We start from the raw sequence: 18,405 nt of genomic DNA on the forward strand, positions 1-18,405 counted from the left end.
AAAATTTCAGGAACATGGAATATAATTGCAAAATAAAAGCTTCATCTGGAAGCACAGTTTGGACATACAATTAACTAGCAATAGCTGGTATCCTATATTGCAATTAATAGATTTGTAACCTAGAGTTACAAATTCATAACTGCTCTATATTTACTAATGCTATATTTGTGCAAAAATTGTCCTCCACCTTAACAGTCAGCAGCTTCACTGGGCAAGAGGGGTTCTGTTCTGCTAGCAATCAGGGTGCAGCAAGATTACATTTCCAGCCCCCTCCCATCAGTGAATAAGGCTGTGACAAGGAATTGCCATAGGGTCTTGCTTCTGATTGTCACAACCTCACTGCAACAACCAATATTGGTGGCAGGGTGTTGGACTGGATGGCCTTTGTGGTCTCTTACAACTCTTTGATTCTAAGACATACCGTAGCTTTTCATTTAAGCCTTGGGGGCTTAATTTGCTTTTAATCATGAGGTTAAAACAGCTACTAGTTTGTTTCTGGGAAGAATTCAGAGTTTAAAAATTCACAATTTAAAAGACCTTTAAAGTCTTACATGCTTCGGGTCCAGATGGCCAAATTGGAATTCAAATCCAGGTCCTTCTAGTCCTAATTAAACAATCTATGGCCCAGTACACATGGGCCCTTTGTGATGCCCTCGTCACGTGCTAGGGTTGCCTCGGGGTGGAGCACCCACATGCCCCGCAACCCTAACACGTGACGAGGGCGTAACAATGGTGGCGCCCTGTATACATGGATGCCACCATTGTTATGTAAGTGCCGTGCGGTGGCCGCATGGCACCATGCAGTGCTTATGTAACTAATGCACTAGTGGCGCACTTGTTACACCACTGCCGCGGCTTTAGAAGAACCCGCTTTTCATGGGTTCTTTTTCTGCCAGCGGGAAGCCATACAGTTTGGCAGCTGCAGCTTCCATCCAGTGGAAAAAGGCCGCTGCCAGCCTGGACAGAATCGAAGGTATGTACCGGGCCCCAGGTAGCAAAATAAAACTTATCATCATTTACTTTTGGTTTAACAGCAGATGTGGAACCTTAAATATAAAGGGATTTATTTTATAATGGCATTTATTTTACAGTCCCTAAATACAGCGGAAAGCAAGACATAGTAATGTGAGATGGGGAAGCAGAGGAAATTCAGATATGAGGAATAGAGAATGATAGCTAAAATATTTACGGCTGTTTTTAAATGATAAGCGGAAACGGGAAAATATTAGGGAAGGGGGGAGAGAGGGTGGAGGGTGGGGTGCAGGACTGTGAATAGGTATGGGGATAAGTGTATGTAAACTGTCCTGTTCTGTATTTTAAAAATTTTCAATAAAAATTATTAAAAATAAAATAAAATAATGGGATTTATTTTATTGTGCTATATGTTTTGATGTAAGCCACCTTGATCTTGCTGAAGCGGTGGAATAGAAATAAATAATTATTATTATTATTATTATTATTATTATTATTGTCACCCCTCTGTTTTCATGGACTTGAAGTCCACTATCTTGATTATTCATGGAGGGGCAAGCTCCATTGGCTAAAATTGCCCCCGTGCCCATGGCACACATGCTGTGCCATGCACAGGAGTGTGTGGCCATTCAAGCCAATGGGGCTTGAATATATGTGAGTTTCCGGTTTCACTGGGTGGTGGTGGTTGTGGTCTAGACTTGATCCCCTGAAAAATGGAGGGGCGACTGTAATTGCAATTTTAAAAAATCACCAAGGAAGTCACAATATTTCTAATTTATTTTAGAGGTGGCATTGGGTTTTTATTCTTTTATGTTTCTTGTACCTAAATTTGCTAGAATGATAAAATGTCTTCTTCAACACTAGCTGCATTCTCCAAATACTAGCCTAAATTTTCATGTTCATCTATATAAAGTGTTTGCTAAGTGTATTTTCTTCTGTTGGTAACAGTTAAGTCTCTTTAATTTCCTGGATTAATAGTATTTCCTATTTCTTCCCACCTGTCTCGTTTTTTTAAATCCTGTCTTGAACTCAACATATGCAACTGGAGACGCCAAAGGGATTAATTTCTACTCAAGCAAGCAGATGTATAATGAAGAACATGCCTGTGAATTAAAACTGGATTCCTTGATTCAAAATGTTAATAAATTTAATAGCAGCTATTTTTGTGTCAAAAAGCAGAGATTCCTCTTTATATATTCTAGTAAGGAGACTATTTGAGCTGGGCTTCAGTAATGAATCTCCCGCCAAGATCTTCATGGGAAAAGTCACCTGCTGTTGTGTAATTAAATAGACCACCCCTAACAGATACGCTGTGATATGATGAGACCTAGCAAAACAACATTGGTATTTTCAGCCTGTCTTGACACAAGGAGGAATTACTTACTCAACTTGGTTTTGTCAAAGAGCACCACTACAGCAGAAGAACAAATCATCCATTTGTACATGTCACATAAACCTTTCCTTAAAGACTATTCCACCGTAAGTGTGCACGCTTAAAATTCAGTTAGTGTAGAGATGATAGTTTATTATATAGTTGTATTTGTTTTCTCTGTGGTTTTTTTAACATTGTTAAATTTTTCTTCTATTTTCCTATTTCTGGAGCATCTAAACCTTGTGATTAATAAGCACTGCTCTTCATTATATTAATGATGAATTGTGATAAATTATTAACATTTGTCTTACTGGGCTTTCTTATCCATTCACATTTTGCCAGCATTTTTGGACATCTTAAAACAAAAACCTTTAATTTTCTTTTACTCAAGATATGCACTAGATAAAGTTGGTGGGATGTGGAGACTGAAATAAAATCCGCAAAGCGTGTTCACATATGAAATATGCCTACAATCTATAGATATTAAGAATGTCAAAATATACATGATACTTTGTCTCTCATTCTATGAAATATCTACAAAATTAACCTAGGATTTTCTTAATGTGTGTGCACATCAGAAATATATATAATGCGTACATACCCAAAACGTAGGCCAAGGAATCAGCACATGTTGAAAGTATCAGATAAAGTTGCATGATGAACATTTAAAAATAGAATAAGACAGGATCAGCATGTCTGTGATCAACTGAATTTAATGAGCTCCTCTTAAAATATGCATAAGCAATAGTTCTCATCTTTAGATAATCCACAGTTACTACTGTTATTACCATTTATCAAGAAGTTTGGAGGAGAACAGTAAGATTAAACTAGAATTCTATAGTAGGGTGTGATGAACAAGTAAAATGGACTTAATTTGCAAGTGGGAAATACACTCCACTTCTGTCAATGGCTAAGAGACAAACTAGAAAAAAAGCAAAAGCAATTTTCACATGTATTAATTAAATTACTGAAATACAGTTTGGGGGGGGGGGGCTCCAAATTTGACCCCTATATCTTTCCCCTCAAACAGAGTATAATAGCTGGGGAGAAATCACCTGTGTAAAAAATAATTCAATACACACACTATTACACAGTGCACTGCTGTTGTGTTTCAGGCCCTTAGTTTTTATTGTGGACAGGCAAATTCTGGTGGGATCAGGCAAACACCAATGCCATCCCAAATGCTTTTTGTTTGTTTTTGTTTGTTTTTGGATTAGGGGAACCTTGTAAGTGGGACTGACTGTATGATCCCTTTTGCCCCTGAGCTCCCCCATTATCCAGGCCCACCCCATTCTACCGTTGTTCTAAGTCCCAGAGGAAACTGTGTGAAGAGCTCATGAGGGCACTACCAAGGGAAAGTCACCTTCCTTCTTCCCACTCCCTCCTATTTTCATTTCTATGGGTCTAGCCAGATTATATGTGCATAAATCCAATTTCTGCTTCTTAATTATCTTTTTATCCCCCTTCCTTTAAAGTCTCCATAGCAGCACATGTGTTGTTTACCTTTTAGTCCAGCAGTATTCAATTGAATTCTACATAGTGGAAATTGAAATGATCATCATCAGTCCCCATAGTTGTATCCCAAAAACGAATGCAGAAATGAAGGCAGTTGTAGTGATCCATATCAACAAACCAGTTCTAGCATTTGACACCAGTACTAGGAACAGGTACTAGGAATTAAGTACAGTCAGCTCTCCTTATCCACGGATTTTTTTAATCCATGGATTCAAGCAACCACCACTTGAAAATACTTTTAAAAATATAGAAATCCCCATAGGTAAACCTTGATTTTGCCTTTTTATACAAGGGACACCCATTTTACTATTTTACTGCTATTTAATGGGACTTGAGCATCCATGGATTTTGGTATCCACGCGGGGTCCTGGAACCAAACCCCAGGGGATACCAAGGGCCCACTGTATTAGGAACAGGCACTAAAAACTAAGGGATCTGAGTTGCCCATTCAAGACAAAGACACCATGATATATAAATATTTGCTAGGAAAATTATTTCCCCCCATGTACTGTAACAATTGCAGCTATAGGAGCAGGTAACATAATGGTGTCTGCTAATCAGAAAGCCCCAGCACTAGTGTGAGCCCTGACTCCATTATACAATTGGGTCCAAAAAAATTAGAGCTAGCAGCTACAATGTGATAGAACTCAATAAGATCCACTTTTATTACTCTGGTGATTTTTTACAGTTATCAAGCTACCAGTGTTGGATTCAGACTGGTGTCATAATTAAAACAAAGAAGAAATTACTTCTCAGAAAGTCACCTGTATGAGTCATGGGCCAGTATGGTCTAGTGGTTTGAGCACAGTATGTTGTAGTGGTCTGAAGACGAGGAAACAAATCCCTGCAAATCCACTGGGTGACCTTGGACAAGTCATAGAATCGTAGAATTGGAAGAGACCGCAAGGGCCATCTAGTCCAACCCTCTGCCATGCAGGAAATCCAAATCAAATCATCCCCAACAGATGGCTATCTAGCCTCTGTTTAAAGACCTCCAAGGAAGGAGACTCCACTACACTCCAAAGGAGTGTGTTCCACTGTCAGATAGCCCTTACTGTCAGGCACACACTCTCAGCTCCAGAGAAGCATTGATAAAATCCCTCTGAACAAATCCTGCCAAGAAAACCCAGTGATAAGATTGCAATAAATGGCAAACAACTTGAAGGCACACAACAACAACAGTGCAGTCAGAAAATATTTTCCTGTGTTAAAAACAACTTGCCTTTATAAACCATGTGCCATACTTCTTCATTTGGTATGAAACTTCTTAGCATGTTTGTTCTTAACTGCCCTCGAGTCAACCCCAACTCATGGTGACCCTGTGATGAAACATCTCCGAGACCCCTTGTCCCCCACTGCTCTGCTCAGGTTCTGCAAATTCATTCCCATGACCTCTCTGATTCAGTCCATTCCACCTAGCATGCAGCCTTCATCTCTTTCTTCTGCCGTCTATCTTTCCTAGCATGATTGCCTTTTCCAGTGATTCATGCATTCTCATGATGTTGCCAAAATACAACAGCTTCAGTTTGGTCATATTGCTTCCAGGGAGAGTTCAGGCTTATTACAGCTTCAAGTTGGGGGTGGGATTAGAGCCTATGTAAAGTGCTTTATATACAGATTATAACATTCATTCAAATGGCTTGGTTCTGATTGTGTGATGCTTCTTAAGAAAATACATACATATACAAAAATGGTCTTAAGTGGCTTCCACATATCACATTAAAGTATCTGGGGGTGGGTGGGAAGAGTATCCCAGTTAAGTCACATTTCTGGGGCCAAGAAGTATTATGGTTAAAAGACATAACTGAGAGTCAGAGCATCCTTGGCTAGCACAGACATATGTCCTTCTTTACAAAATATAACTTGCTGTTTATAAGAAGACAAGTCTTTATTTGACAGTGATGTGAACGTGAAAGTGGCCAGCCTCTTCCTAGTTCAGATTTCATCCTTGTTACAAAGTCACTAGGTGGTCTTGGACAAGCTATTACTCCCCACCCTCAGTTTCTCAGCCCTCCAGCTGTTATATGAGAATGAGAGGGGGAATGCAGGGGGAATACTGCCATACTTCATGGCTATTGAAAGAATCACTGGGATTCTGCATGCATGCTAATGTATTCAGGATGAAAAATCCAAATACACCTGCTTTGTGGGAAGTTTTGGACCAGGTTTCTCTCAATGAGAGGTCAGAATATGCCCACAGAAACCTCTACAGCATCAATGAATGCATAAAGGAACCTTGAATGATTGAGTGCAGCTGCCAGAGCTTGATTAAAACAGCAGGTGGTAAAAATAAACCAACACAAATAGGATGGCATGGTCTTGTGCTTTCTCTTTCCCAGGCTCCAGAACTCATGTGGGCCCTGGTTTCTCGGCACCACCTGCATGGATTAATATGAACATTGAGCTGTGTTATTACAGCCCCTGCCTCCTCCTACGGATAGTAGTTGTTTGGCTTACTGTTACTTCCCTGCTTCTGAAGTATGGGTCAGAGACATAGCCATGATAGTCTGGAATATCAATATGCACTATTCAAAGGTATCTTGTAGCACCATTGAGACTAACAGGCAAAACAGACTGGCAGTAAGAGCCAGGTTTGGGGAAGTGTCTGAGTGTGGTGTTTAGGCGCTGCATGCTCTGACACCACCCCCACACCATTGGGAAGCCGCATGGCTGACTGCATGTGCCCCAGCTTCACAGCATTTTGGTGGCGCAGCGTTTACACACACTGTGCCACTGAAAAGCCACGGCTCAAGACCCCCCCGCCCAGGAGCTGCATTTTTCCACTCCTTTTTGGGGCAAAACAAAAAAGCCAGATCAGGGCCATGGCTTGCGGTTGCCACGGTCCTGATCTGGTGCACAAAGGGGCAGCATGATACTGCCCCTTTAGGGCCATCTGTTTTGGCCCTAAGTGTGTAAAATAAGTTGCAGCATAAGTTTTCATAGACCTACAGCAGACTGGTGGCTTGGAGTGGTTTCTGCCCACTCCAGCTACAATCGGCCCCTGGTGTGTCTTTGCCTACCAGAAAAGGAAAGCAAGAAGGAGGCTAGCCTAGCTTACTGCAGAAGGGTGTTCTAGAACAGCGGTTCTCAAACTGTGGGTTCAGACATATTTCCAATGGTCTTAGAAACCGAGACACTGCAATTTTATGCTTGGGGGTCACCACAACATGAGGGGCTGTATTAAAGAGCCTTGGTTTTAGAAAGGCTGAGAACCACTGTTCTAGAGGATGAGAGCAGCCAAATGTACACACACACACACACACACACAGATGAAAAAATGCTCCCAAGTCCCCTCTAGAGGACATGGGGTCATTTTTGCCAGATTTGTGTCCCTGCGTGCCATTTTAGGGCCATGGGTGCTTCCATTTTTCTTGTTCTTTTCTTTTTCTTCTAAAGAAAAAATGAGAAGTAGTCAGGAATCCAGTCCCTAGCTCCCATGGTTGCACCTCCTTGACCTAAAAGGAAGAATCACCTTCCACAAAGGTATCCACATGGTTCAGGACAATACTTCAGATAATTTTACCCCATGAAGTTAAGGTTCCAACTATCTAAAGTAAAGAGTGCTTGTGTGTGTGTAGGTGCCTTCAGAATTGCCTGTTGATTGTGGTAATCCCATGAATTTCATAGGTTTTTCTTAGGCAAGGAAAGAGGTGGTTTTGTCAGTCCCTTCCTCTGAAATATAGCCTACAGAACCTGGTACCAACCAGAGCTGACCCTGCTTACTTTTCACGATCAGATGGGATATGGTGCCTTTAGGGTAGTCAGACCACCCAAAATAAAGTATACACCATCTTAAGTAATTTTGCTAATGGTGTACAAACTGAAACAGAGAAATATGCCAATAAAGAAGTCCACCAAAATGTGCTTTCTAGCTTTCTTTGAGGAAGCCCAAGTTTTGTTAACTGACCTCAGTTTAAGATGGTATAAGATGTGGGAGGGACGTACAGTAATGACATACAAACAGTTTCAGCTTTTAGCACCCTTCTTTCCCACAATCCTAGCCTGGTTCTTAGTATTTTGAGAGGTTCTGTGGTATTTTTAAAAAGTTTATATAATAACTAAAGTGGCTCTTAAGAGGAAAATAACAGGAGCAATTTAAACGCAAGTAGCTGTTTTGATTGCATTTTCTTGGAAGCACAGGAAAAAAAAAGGAAAGGAAGTAACTCTCAGTCTTTTGCAATCAAGTGTGCTATTCTTCTCCATGCAAAGCAGAATAATTACATGTATACACTTCATTTACCTGTTAATTTATGTCTAGAAAAATTACTCTGGAGCAATGTTAATTTATTTAACGAGTCATCACACAGCTACAAATAACAGAGGATTTACCATTTCCAGTGTTGCTGTTAATTTATGCACTTAGTCTTCTCATAGGTCCCTCCAAAAGAAGGAGAATAATTAACAGCTGTTTGAGCCCAAATGAAAGATGGCATTTATTCTTGTTTTTTAACTCTAGTCTGTGGTGAATATTTCACACCACCCTTCCATCAAAATTACTGTACACAAAATGAAACTTTTTAGAAAAAAAATATGAACACAATCCTCTCCATTCCATGCATGATGAGAAATATTCATATGTACAGGGATTTCTGTCACTGCAGAATGGCAAGGAGTTTGATGAGCTCTTGCAACAAGTCTAATCCAGCACTTTGAATATATAGAGCCATTTGTGGCTTCAGGCAGTAAACAGCTTTTAGCTAGCCATGTAGGTATATCACATAAAGATAACTGGTACCCAAGAAGTAGTTTCTCAAGTAGACCCTAGACTACATATTCACCCAGAAGTAAATATGGCACATCATTTCTCAAGTTTATTTCTCAAGTTTTCTCAAGTTTTATGGATATGTCCGCAACAAAAGGAAGAAGAAGGAAACGGTAGGGCCACTGCGTGGAGAAGATGGCAAAATGCTAACAGAAGACAGAGAAAAGGCAGAATTACTCAACACTTTCTTTGCCTCAGTCTTCTCAGAAAATAATAATAAAAATAGTATAGTTTATTTGTATCCCGCTTTTCTAAAACCTGATCAAAGCGGCGAACAACAGCATATAAAAACATTCCAATAAAATCAGTTAAGAAACAGTATTAAAAACAATACAACAACACTAACAGCAAAGGGCCAGAGAAAAGGGGGAAGTCAATATATACAATCCAGGGTCGTCAATGAAAAGGGGTATGGGAAAGAATGATTTTTCATGGTGGGAAGGCTTGGGAAAAGAAATATGTCTTCAAGTTCTTTTTAAAAAGACCTAAAGATGTGGTGAAGCGGAGCTCGTTTGGGAGACTATTCCAGAATTTTGGGGCCATGACAGAAAATGCCCTCTGTGAGGTCCTCACATAGTGTGTCGCTGGGGCCTCCAACAATTTCATCCCTGTTGCCTGGAGTGTGCGGGGCGGATTATATGGGGAGAGGCGGTCCTGGAGAGATCAGTATCCCAGATATTAGTCAGGGCATCAACAGAATCGCCATCAGTTCCAACCCTTTTGGGTTCCATCAGCCTTCGAGTGTGGACCATCCTAATAGGTCCGCCACCCCCGGGGGGGGGGGGTAGCCTTGATTCGAGCCTCAACCAGAAAATGATCCGTCCATGACAGGGCAGAGATATTAGAGATCTCTGCCCACGGAGACTCCATGTCCGTACTAAAGATCACATCGAGGGTATTACCAGCACAATGCATGGGTCGCGAGACCAATTGGGACAGGCCCATGGCAGTCATGGTAGTCATGAACTCCCGAGCTGCACCTGTTGGAACATCGCTGGCCTCAAAAGGGATGTTGAGGTCCCCCAAGACAAGAAGCCTAGGGGACTCCAACATCAGCTCCGAGACCAGCTGTGTCAGCTCGGCCAGGGAGTCTGTTAGCGCACGGGGTGGCCGATAAACCAACAGAATCCCCAGACTGTCTCTGGCCTTCAGGGTCAGGTAGATACACTCGATGTAATCCATTTTCCGGACAGGGTTCCTGGTTAAGGAGAGAGTGTTTTCATGAATCAAGGCAACACCACCACCCCGCCCACCTAACCTGATCTGGTCCTTAACTGAGTACCCAGCTGGGAGGGCCTGTGCCCATACAGCCTCGCTCTCAGGCCCAAGCCAGGTCTCAGTAATGCACGCCAGGTCGCAGTTTTTATCCTGCAGAAGATCATAAATTATGTGGGTCTTGTTTTTTACAGACCTGGCGTTGCATAGGAGCAGAAACAGGGTTGACCCTCAGATCTCTTTGGTTAGGAGAGTGGATGGAAGGAGAGATAGATATTACACATCGATCTCGCCTTTCTTTCCGACAAAATCCCACTCTCCTACAGCCATACCTCCCCTTGCCCTGCACAACCCCAATAGGAGCTTCCATTACATTCACATTGGTATCCACCACATCCTCAAACCACCCACGTCCCTTACCCACCCCCGTGCCCATCGAGGACAAGATTACCTCATAACAAAGTAAAGCAAAAAGAAACAACATTCCCTCACAACCCAGTAGGCAAAGGGTGCTCAAACTGAGGAAATGGAGCAGAATAGGGGAATTTTAGCACAAAATAAGTAAAGAGATAGTACAGGAATACCTGTTTAACCTAAATGAATTTAAGTCTCCAGGACCAGATGAACTATATCCAAGGGTATTAAAAGAACTGGCAAATGTAATATCGGAGCTATTGGCAATAATCTTTGAAAACTCCTGGAGAACAGGAGAAGTCCTAGCAGACTGGAGGAGGGCAAACATTGTCCTCATCTTCAAAAAGAGGAAGAAAGAGGATCCCAACAATTATCGACCAGTTAGTCTGACATCAATACCAGGAAAGATTCTGGAGCAGATCATTAAAAAGAGAGTCTGTGAACATCTAGAAAGCAATGTCACAATCACAAAAAGTCAACACAGTTTTAAGAGAAAGAAGTCATGCCTGACAAATCTTGTCTCATTCTTTGATAAAGTTACCACCTTGTTAGATGAAGGGAATGCTGTGGATATAATATATCTTGATTTCAGTAAGGCCTCTGACAAAGTTCCCCATGACATTCTTGTTAACAAGCTTGTAAAATGTGGCAAGACAAGGCAACTGTTACGTGGATTTGTAACTGGTTGACCGGACGAACCCAAAGGGTACTCAACAATGGCACCTTTTCATCCTGGAGAGAAGTGACCAGTGGGGTCCCACAGGGCTCTGTCCTGGGCCTAGTGCTATTCAACATCTTTATCAATGACTTGGAGGACAAAATTGGGAGCATACTTATCAAATTTGCAGATGACACCAAATTAGGGGGAGTAGCTAATACTCCAGAGGACAGGAACAAAATTCAAAATGACATGAATAGACTAGAAAGCTGGACCACAGCTAACAAAATGAACTTCAACAGGGAGAAATGTAAGCTACTGCACTTAGGGCGAAAAAATGAAATGCACAGATATAGGATGGGGGACACCTGGTTTAAGGAGACAACATGTGAAAGGGATCTAGGAGTCCAAGTAGACCACAAGTTGAACATGATTCAACAGTGCGATGCGGCAGCTAACAAGGCCAATGCGATTTTAGGCTGCATCAATAGAAGTATAGTGTCTAGATCAAGGGAAATAATAGTCCCACTCTATTCTGCTCTGGTCAGGCCCCACCTGGAATACTATGTCCAGTTCTGGGCGCCACAATTCAAAAAGGACATTGAGAAACTGGAGCGTGTCCAAAGGAGGGTGACTAAAATGGTGAAGGATCTGGAAACCATGTCCTATGAGCAACGCCTTAGGGAGCTGGGTATGTTTAGCCTGGAGAAAAGAAGGTTAAGAGGTGATATGATAGCCCTGTTTAAATATTTGAAGGGATGTCATATTGAGGAGGGAGCAAGCTTGTTTTCTGCTGCTCCAGAAACTAGGACCTGGAGCAATGGATGCAAGCTGCAGGAAAAGAGATTCCACCTCAACATTAGGAGGAACATCCTGACAGTAAGGGTTGTTCAATAGTGGACCAAACTCCCTCAGGTTAAGAAATTATAGTGTTTGGATTGCATGGAATACGCAATAGTTATTCGTTTTTTAGTGTAATAGTTTACATCATGCATCGGCAACCTACGGCCCACGGGCTGGATCCGGCCCGTGGAGGAGCCAGATCCGGCCCCCGCCCGGTCATGCTGCAGGTGCCGCCGCCGCCAAGGCCTTTGGGCCAGTCGGCAGCCTCCTCCTCCTCCTCCTCCTCCTCCTCTTCCGGCACCTCTGTGCTCTCCTTCTCCGGAGCCGGAGGCACCTCTTGCGAGCCTTTGTTTGCTTACGAGGCTTGCAAAGAGCAGCTCCTTCTCTTCAGGGAGCCTGGCAGGGGCTGGCCAATAGCAAAATGGTGGGGGTGGGGCTGTTTCTAGCCCCACTCTGCCATTGGCCAGCCTCAATGAGGAAGAGAAACTTGTGAAGAGCAGGAGGAGGAGGAGGATGCGGAGGAGGAGGACCTCTGGCCCAGAGCGAAGGGAAAGAAAGGGCAGTTTCCTAAACCCCTTTGGCTCCGAAAATGAGCAACAAGAGGAGGAGGAGGAGGAGGAGGAGGAGGAATGTGCCAGGTGCCATTTCCAATATGCATTTCCCCCTGGATTTAATTATATTCCCATGTATATTTCCCCCTGGATTTAATTATATTCCCAAGTACATTTCCCCCTGGATTTAATTATATTCCCATGTATATTTCCCCCTGGATTTAATTATATTTCCATGTATATTTCCCCCTGGATTTAATAATATTCCCAAGTATATTTCCCCCTGGATTTAATAATATTCCCATGTACATTTCCCCCTGGATTTAATTATATTCCCAAGTACATTTCCCCCTGGATTTAATTATATTTCCATGTATATTTCCCCCTGGATTTAATAATATTCCCATGTATATTTCCCCCTGGATTTAATTATATTCCCATGTATATTTCCCCCTGGATTTAATTATATTCCCAAGTACATTTCCCCCTGGATTTAATTATATTTCCATGTATATTTCCCCCTGGATTTAATAATATTCCCAAGTATATTTCCCCCTGGATTTAATTATATTCCCATGTACATTTCCCCCTGGATTTAATTATATTCCCAAGTACATTTCCCCCTGGATTTAATTATATTTCCATGTATATTTCCCCCTGGATTTAATAATATTCCCAAGTATATTTCCCCCTGGATTTAATTATATTCCCAAGTACATTTCCCCCTGGATTTAATTATATTCCCATGTATATTTCCCCCTGGATTTAATTATATTCCCATGTATATTTCCCCCTGGATTTAATTATATTCCCAAGTACATTTCCCCCTGGATTTAATTATATTCCCAAGTACATTTCCCCCTGGATTTAATTATATTTCCATGTATATTTCCCCCTGGATTTAATTATATTCCCATGTATATTTCCCCCTGGATTTAATTATATTCCCAAGTACATTTCCCCCTGGATTTAATTATATTTCCATGTATATTTCCCCCTGGATTTAATTATATTCCCATGTATATTTCCCCCTGGATTTAATTATATTCCCAAGTACATTTCCCCCTGGATTTAATTATATTTCCATGTATATTTCCCCCTGGATTTAATTATATTCCCATGTATATTTCCCCCTGGATTTAATTATATTCCCAAGTACATTTCCCCCTGGATTTAATTATATTTCCATGTATATTTCCCCCTGGATTTAATAATATTCCCAAGTATATTTCCCCCTGGATTTAATTATATTCCCATGTATATTTCCCCCTTATTTATATATTTCCCCCCTTATTTATTGATATCAGTCAGCTTTTGAGATATGGGCCCACTCTTTCTGAAGCCAAGAGAGTGTGACTTTCCAAATTGTCTTTCTGTGCGTTTTTTATCCTTATAATGCTGCCTTGTTGTGACAATGATGGTTGTGGTGATGATGGTGATATTGATATCAGCCAGCTTCTGAGGCACAGCCAATGCAAGTTGCTCTGATTTTTACAAACTCATGTGCAGTGAAGAAAAACCAAAGTCCCTTGACCAAGTACACACTTCTGAGAAGTATAGTTGGTGCAAGACACATGAAACCGAGGGCAAATCACTTCTTGTTAAACCAGCTTTACATGTCAAATATGCATAGCCATGTGAACTCTTGTTCAGTGTGAAACCCAAAGAGTTTGGTTATGCAGTAAGCCTTTGAAATATGCAAGAGGCCATGTTAAGTAAAGCCATGTTCAATGCCCAAATGTGCTGTTTGGAATGGGGGAGGGGGGTTGGCCAAAAGGAAAGTACATTTCTGTCATCTGTCTAGGAATAATGCCCAAATGTCCTCTATTTTGATCATGGCTAAGAAACATGCATTTATATTAACATTTTTTAAAAAGCATCAATTTTTTTGGCATGTCCTCCATTTTAAAAAATGTGTCCTACATTTGAAAATGTTGTCCTATATTATTTATTTATTTATTTATTTATTGGCTTTGGCCCCCCAGTTGTCTGAGGAACAGCAAGCCGGCCCCCGGGTCAAAAAGGTTGCCTACCCCTGGTTTACATTATGTCCCAGTTAGAAATGAATAAAAATTTGTTCTTACTGTGCCTAGGAGGATGATCTCCATCAGATTTTCATGCTTACAGTAGAGATTCTGCAAGAATTCAGTCGACGTGAAAATCTTAATGCTCAAATGTCTTCAGTCTTTCAGCGTTATCTTGCACTAGCTAATCAAGTCTTAAGCTGGAATTTTCTTCCTCCTAACTATATCCTTTTAAAGATAATGTATTAATAAATGTCACGTGCTCATGACAAAAATATATACATTTCAGAAATCTTACTCTATTATCACAAATTAGTTTTGTGTTGCATACCAGAACTGGAAATGGTTATGAGTTAAAACTGGATTGCTAGGTCCCCTGATTTTTGGTCACTCTGGGAGGAAGACACTGCAGCTGCCATTTTGAGGACCTGAGGTAAAGTTCTTTGGGGGCATTTGATTTTGTTTTGTGGTGGCTGTTCATATATATAATTTAATTATTTCCTTTGTATGTCATGTTTCTCCCAAAAGGGACTCCCCCTCTCTCTATACACAAATGCACACACACACCTAGATAGATAGACAGACAGACAGACAGACAAATAGAGGATTTGTGTTTATACACTTCTCTGTGTGTATGAATGAGTGTAGTGGAGTCTCCCTCCTTGGAGGTCTTCAAACTGAGGCTGGATGGCCATCTGTCGGGGATACTTTGATCTGGATTTCCTGCAAGGTAGGGGGTTGGACTGGATGGCCCTTCTGGTCTCTTCCAACTCTATGATTCTATGATTTAACCTTTCAATGAAAGTCTGATCTCTGCTCACTGAAATACTGCTCTGCTGCTGCTATCCCCTCTGAATCATTCAAAAATTTCCTTCCTTTCAAACTTTTGGAAACAAGAAATAGTCAGATGGAGCAAGATCTGGTGAGTATGGTGGATGGTATATGTGTATTCAAACCCCAAATTCTTTAGAACATCTATCGTCTTGCCAGCCTTGTGAGCAGGTGCATTGTTCTGCAAAAAGAAAACACCTTTCTGGAGCTTCCCTTACATTTTCCTTCATTGCCTCGTTTAATCAGCACAACAAGTTACAGTTGTAATCAGTATGAATGGTTTGGAGTTTCTGAAGATAGTAAGTCATAAATACCTTCCTCATCTTCCCCCCAAAATGGTGGCCATGACCTTTCCAGCTGACCTTTGAGTCTTGAATTTCTTCAACTGTGGAGAACTCTAGTGCTGCCTCTGCAAGGACTGTTGTTTGGTCTCTGGATCATACTGTTGTAATCATGTTTCACCAACACTGATGAATTCTTTAAAAAATAGTACTAGATTGATTAAAATGCTGAAAAAAATCAACTTGGAGGTATCCACTCAATTTTGTTTCTAATCAGCATTCAAACATTTTGGCACCCACTTGGCCGACAGCTTCTTCACAGCCAACTGCTCATGAATTATAAACCCAATGTGTTCCTGGGATATCTCTAGTGTCTCAACAATTATTTTAGCTGAGATTTGATGATCTGGCAAAATCAAGTCATGAACATGCTCAACAATTTCAGGAGAAGAAACTGTTGAAGGCCTCCCAGATCTGGCTGCATCTTTGGTCTCAAAATTTCCATGCTGAAAGAGGGCACACCACTTCTTCACAGTTGAGTATGAAAGCCACTTGTCACTCAATGTTTGCATCATGCATACATAGATTTCCTGTGGAGTTTTCTTCTGCAGTAACAGGAACTTTGACAGCCCAGAGTTCAGCATTTGAAAATTCTGCACTTTTTGTTGACATGGTTCTATCAATGATCTGAGTGGGACCCAGAAATTAGAGCTATGGTCCTGAAATTTGGCAGTTTACAATATAAGAGGACACTCTTTTAAGCTATAGTGACAAAATTATGGCCACATTTTGGGAAGTGGGTTGGGCTGAGAACTTTTAAGCACCTGCCCCTATACACATTATCCATAGTACAGTCAGCCCTCCTTATCCACAGATTCAAGCATCCATGGCTTGAAAATATGCCCAAAAGGATAAATTCCAAATAGCAAACCTTGATTTTCCTTTTTATATAAGGGATACCATTTTACTATGCCATTGAGCATCCATGGATTTTGTTATCCATGGGGTGGGGGGTCCTGCAACCAAACCTTAGCGGATAACAAGGGCCCACTGTATAGGCATTTCATGTATTTTTCTTGTTGACTTAAAAACCAATCCATGCATTTTTTTTAAAAAAAAGCTTTTGTTGTTGTTGTTCTCATGCATGTTTTTCAAGTATATGTGATTTTGTGTACACCCCCCCCCCCACCCCGACCTCCGCATTAATAGGAAGCCTTAGGAATGTACAGCTTTCTCAAGCAAGATACACTTCCCTTTACAAGTCTCAGGAAGTAACAAATAGTTATTTTCATAGAGAAATATGAACCCAATGAATTTCTTTCCTACCCTTCACAAACATAATTTATCATCGTGATAATGCTGCAAAATGGCCAGCTGTGGGTGACAGCTAAACAAAGTACAGGAAAGCTCCATTCCTCATGACTATCCACAGTCATTGTAACTGTAGTTTGGTTCAGTGATTCAGATATGGGCCAGATTCAGGTTGGAACAATTCATACTGAAACCTTTCCTGTCCAAACCCTGAATCTGAACTGAGATGTAAGAATCTGAATCACTAATCCTCCCTCACTGACTTCCTTTGGAAAACCAATAGGGCTTCTAACTTAATTTTTTTCCACATATCTCCACAACATTTGGAGACATTTTATACCCTAAAGAGGAAATTAACCCAGCCCAATTTCAGAGAGGCAGGTCCAGGAAGGTTTATGTTAGGCACCTGTAAAGCTAACTGATTTTCAAAAAAAGCCAATATAATGTTTTTTTAAAAATGTTATTGACTGCTCAGTAGGCAATTCATTTGATTTTGTGCTGGCACTATCGTCTTAGAGCACTAGTGGACAAAATGCAGTCCAAGGGACCACATACAGCTCTTGGGACACTCTCATTCTATCTTACCAGCAAACCAACTGCTGATATTCGGTAACACAGCATAAGGAAATACAATGTGATTAGAGCATACTTTTTTTAAAATATATTTTTGAAGAATAATTTTTATTAGTGCATTAACAAAACACTTATTTGTCAATTACAATATTGGTGAACATACAAAAAAGAAACAACGAAATGAAAAAGGAAGAAAAACAAAACCAACAATAAAAACAAAACCTTAACACCCCCTATAATACTACAACCCCACCCACTCACCATCTAAACTAAACATATAGTTTATATAAACATGACATTATTGAGCTTCCAAGACATGTAAATTGCAGTTGAATATAACTATCATCTTATCACACCTCTAAATATCACATCCTATCCATTCTACAGAGAAACCAGTAAAATGCCAAAAGATAAATAAGTAATGCTAACTTATTGAATCCTACTATAACTATATCCCCTCTCAATTTTTTCATATAATCCATAAAAGGTTTCCAGATACTCAAGAATTCATTTATCATCTTTAACAAAACCAGTCAGTTTTGCAAGTTCCACCGTCTATTATTTTATTCATCCATTCTGAGATATTCAGGTTTTCTTTTTTCCAATTTTTAGCATATACCAATCTTGCAGCTGTAACCATATAATATATTAACGTTTTGTGTCTTCTTTCCACTATATTTGTATAGTCACTCACACTCAATAAATATAATTCAGGTCCTCTCCCAAGATCTTTTGTATAGTAAAGTTAAAGCAAGGAAATACTTTTACCGAGTATTTCCTTGCTTTACTACAGGTCCACCAGAAGCGGAAAAACATTCCCACCTCCTGGTGGCACTTCCAACATTTATTATTCCTGCCTTTATATATTTTTGCAAGTTTATCAGACATTAAATACCACCTGAAAAACATTCTATAGTAATTTTCTATAAGATCATATTTACTTAATTTCAATTCTCTTGTCCATATCCTTTCCCATTGATTCATATGAATATTATTTCCTATATTTTTGCCTGTCACACTATACATTCCTTAACTTGTTCTTGTTCTGTGTTAAATCTTAATAACATTTTATATAGTTAGATA

General features: G+C 40.5%; 1 protein-coding gene across 4 annotated transcripts in view; it reads left to right on the top strand.

Annotated features, from left to right (window-relative positions):
* The first annotated feature begins 2,168 nt into the window (after positions 1-2,168).
* Positions 2,169-18,405, top strand: part of ALPK2 (alpha kinase 2) — a 97,783-nt gene continuing 81,546 nt past the window's right edge. For 3 of the 4 annotated variants that reach the window (XM_089497075.1, XM_089497092.1, XM_089497100.1), the window contains exon 1: positions 2,169-2,451. The gene's annotated coding sequence lies outside the window, so the exon portion shown is untranslated. Of the gene's footprint in view, positions 2,452-12,362; positions 12,390-18,405 lie in introns of those variants that run through there. The other variant, XM_089497084.1, reaches the window with a different exon arrangement.

Source organism: Sceloporus occidentalis, unplaced genomic scaffold (assembly GCF_023333645.1).
Source record: "Sceloporus occidentalis isolate IW3139 unplaced genomic scaffold, rSceOcc1.0.p SCAF_1, whole genome shotgun sequence".
Classification (NCBI taxonomy): Eukaryota; Metazoa; Chordata; class Lepidosauria; order Squamata; family Phrynosomatidae; genus Sceloporus; species Sceloporus occidentalis.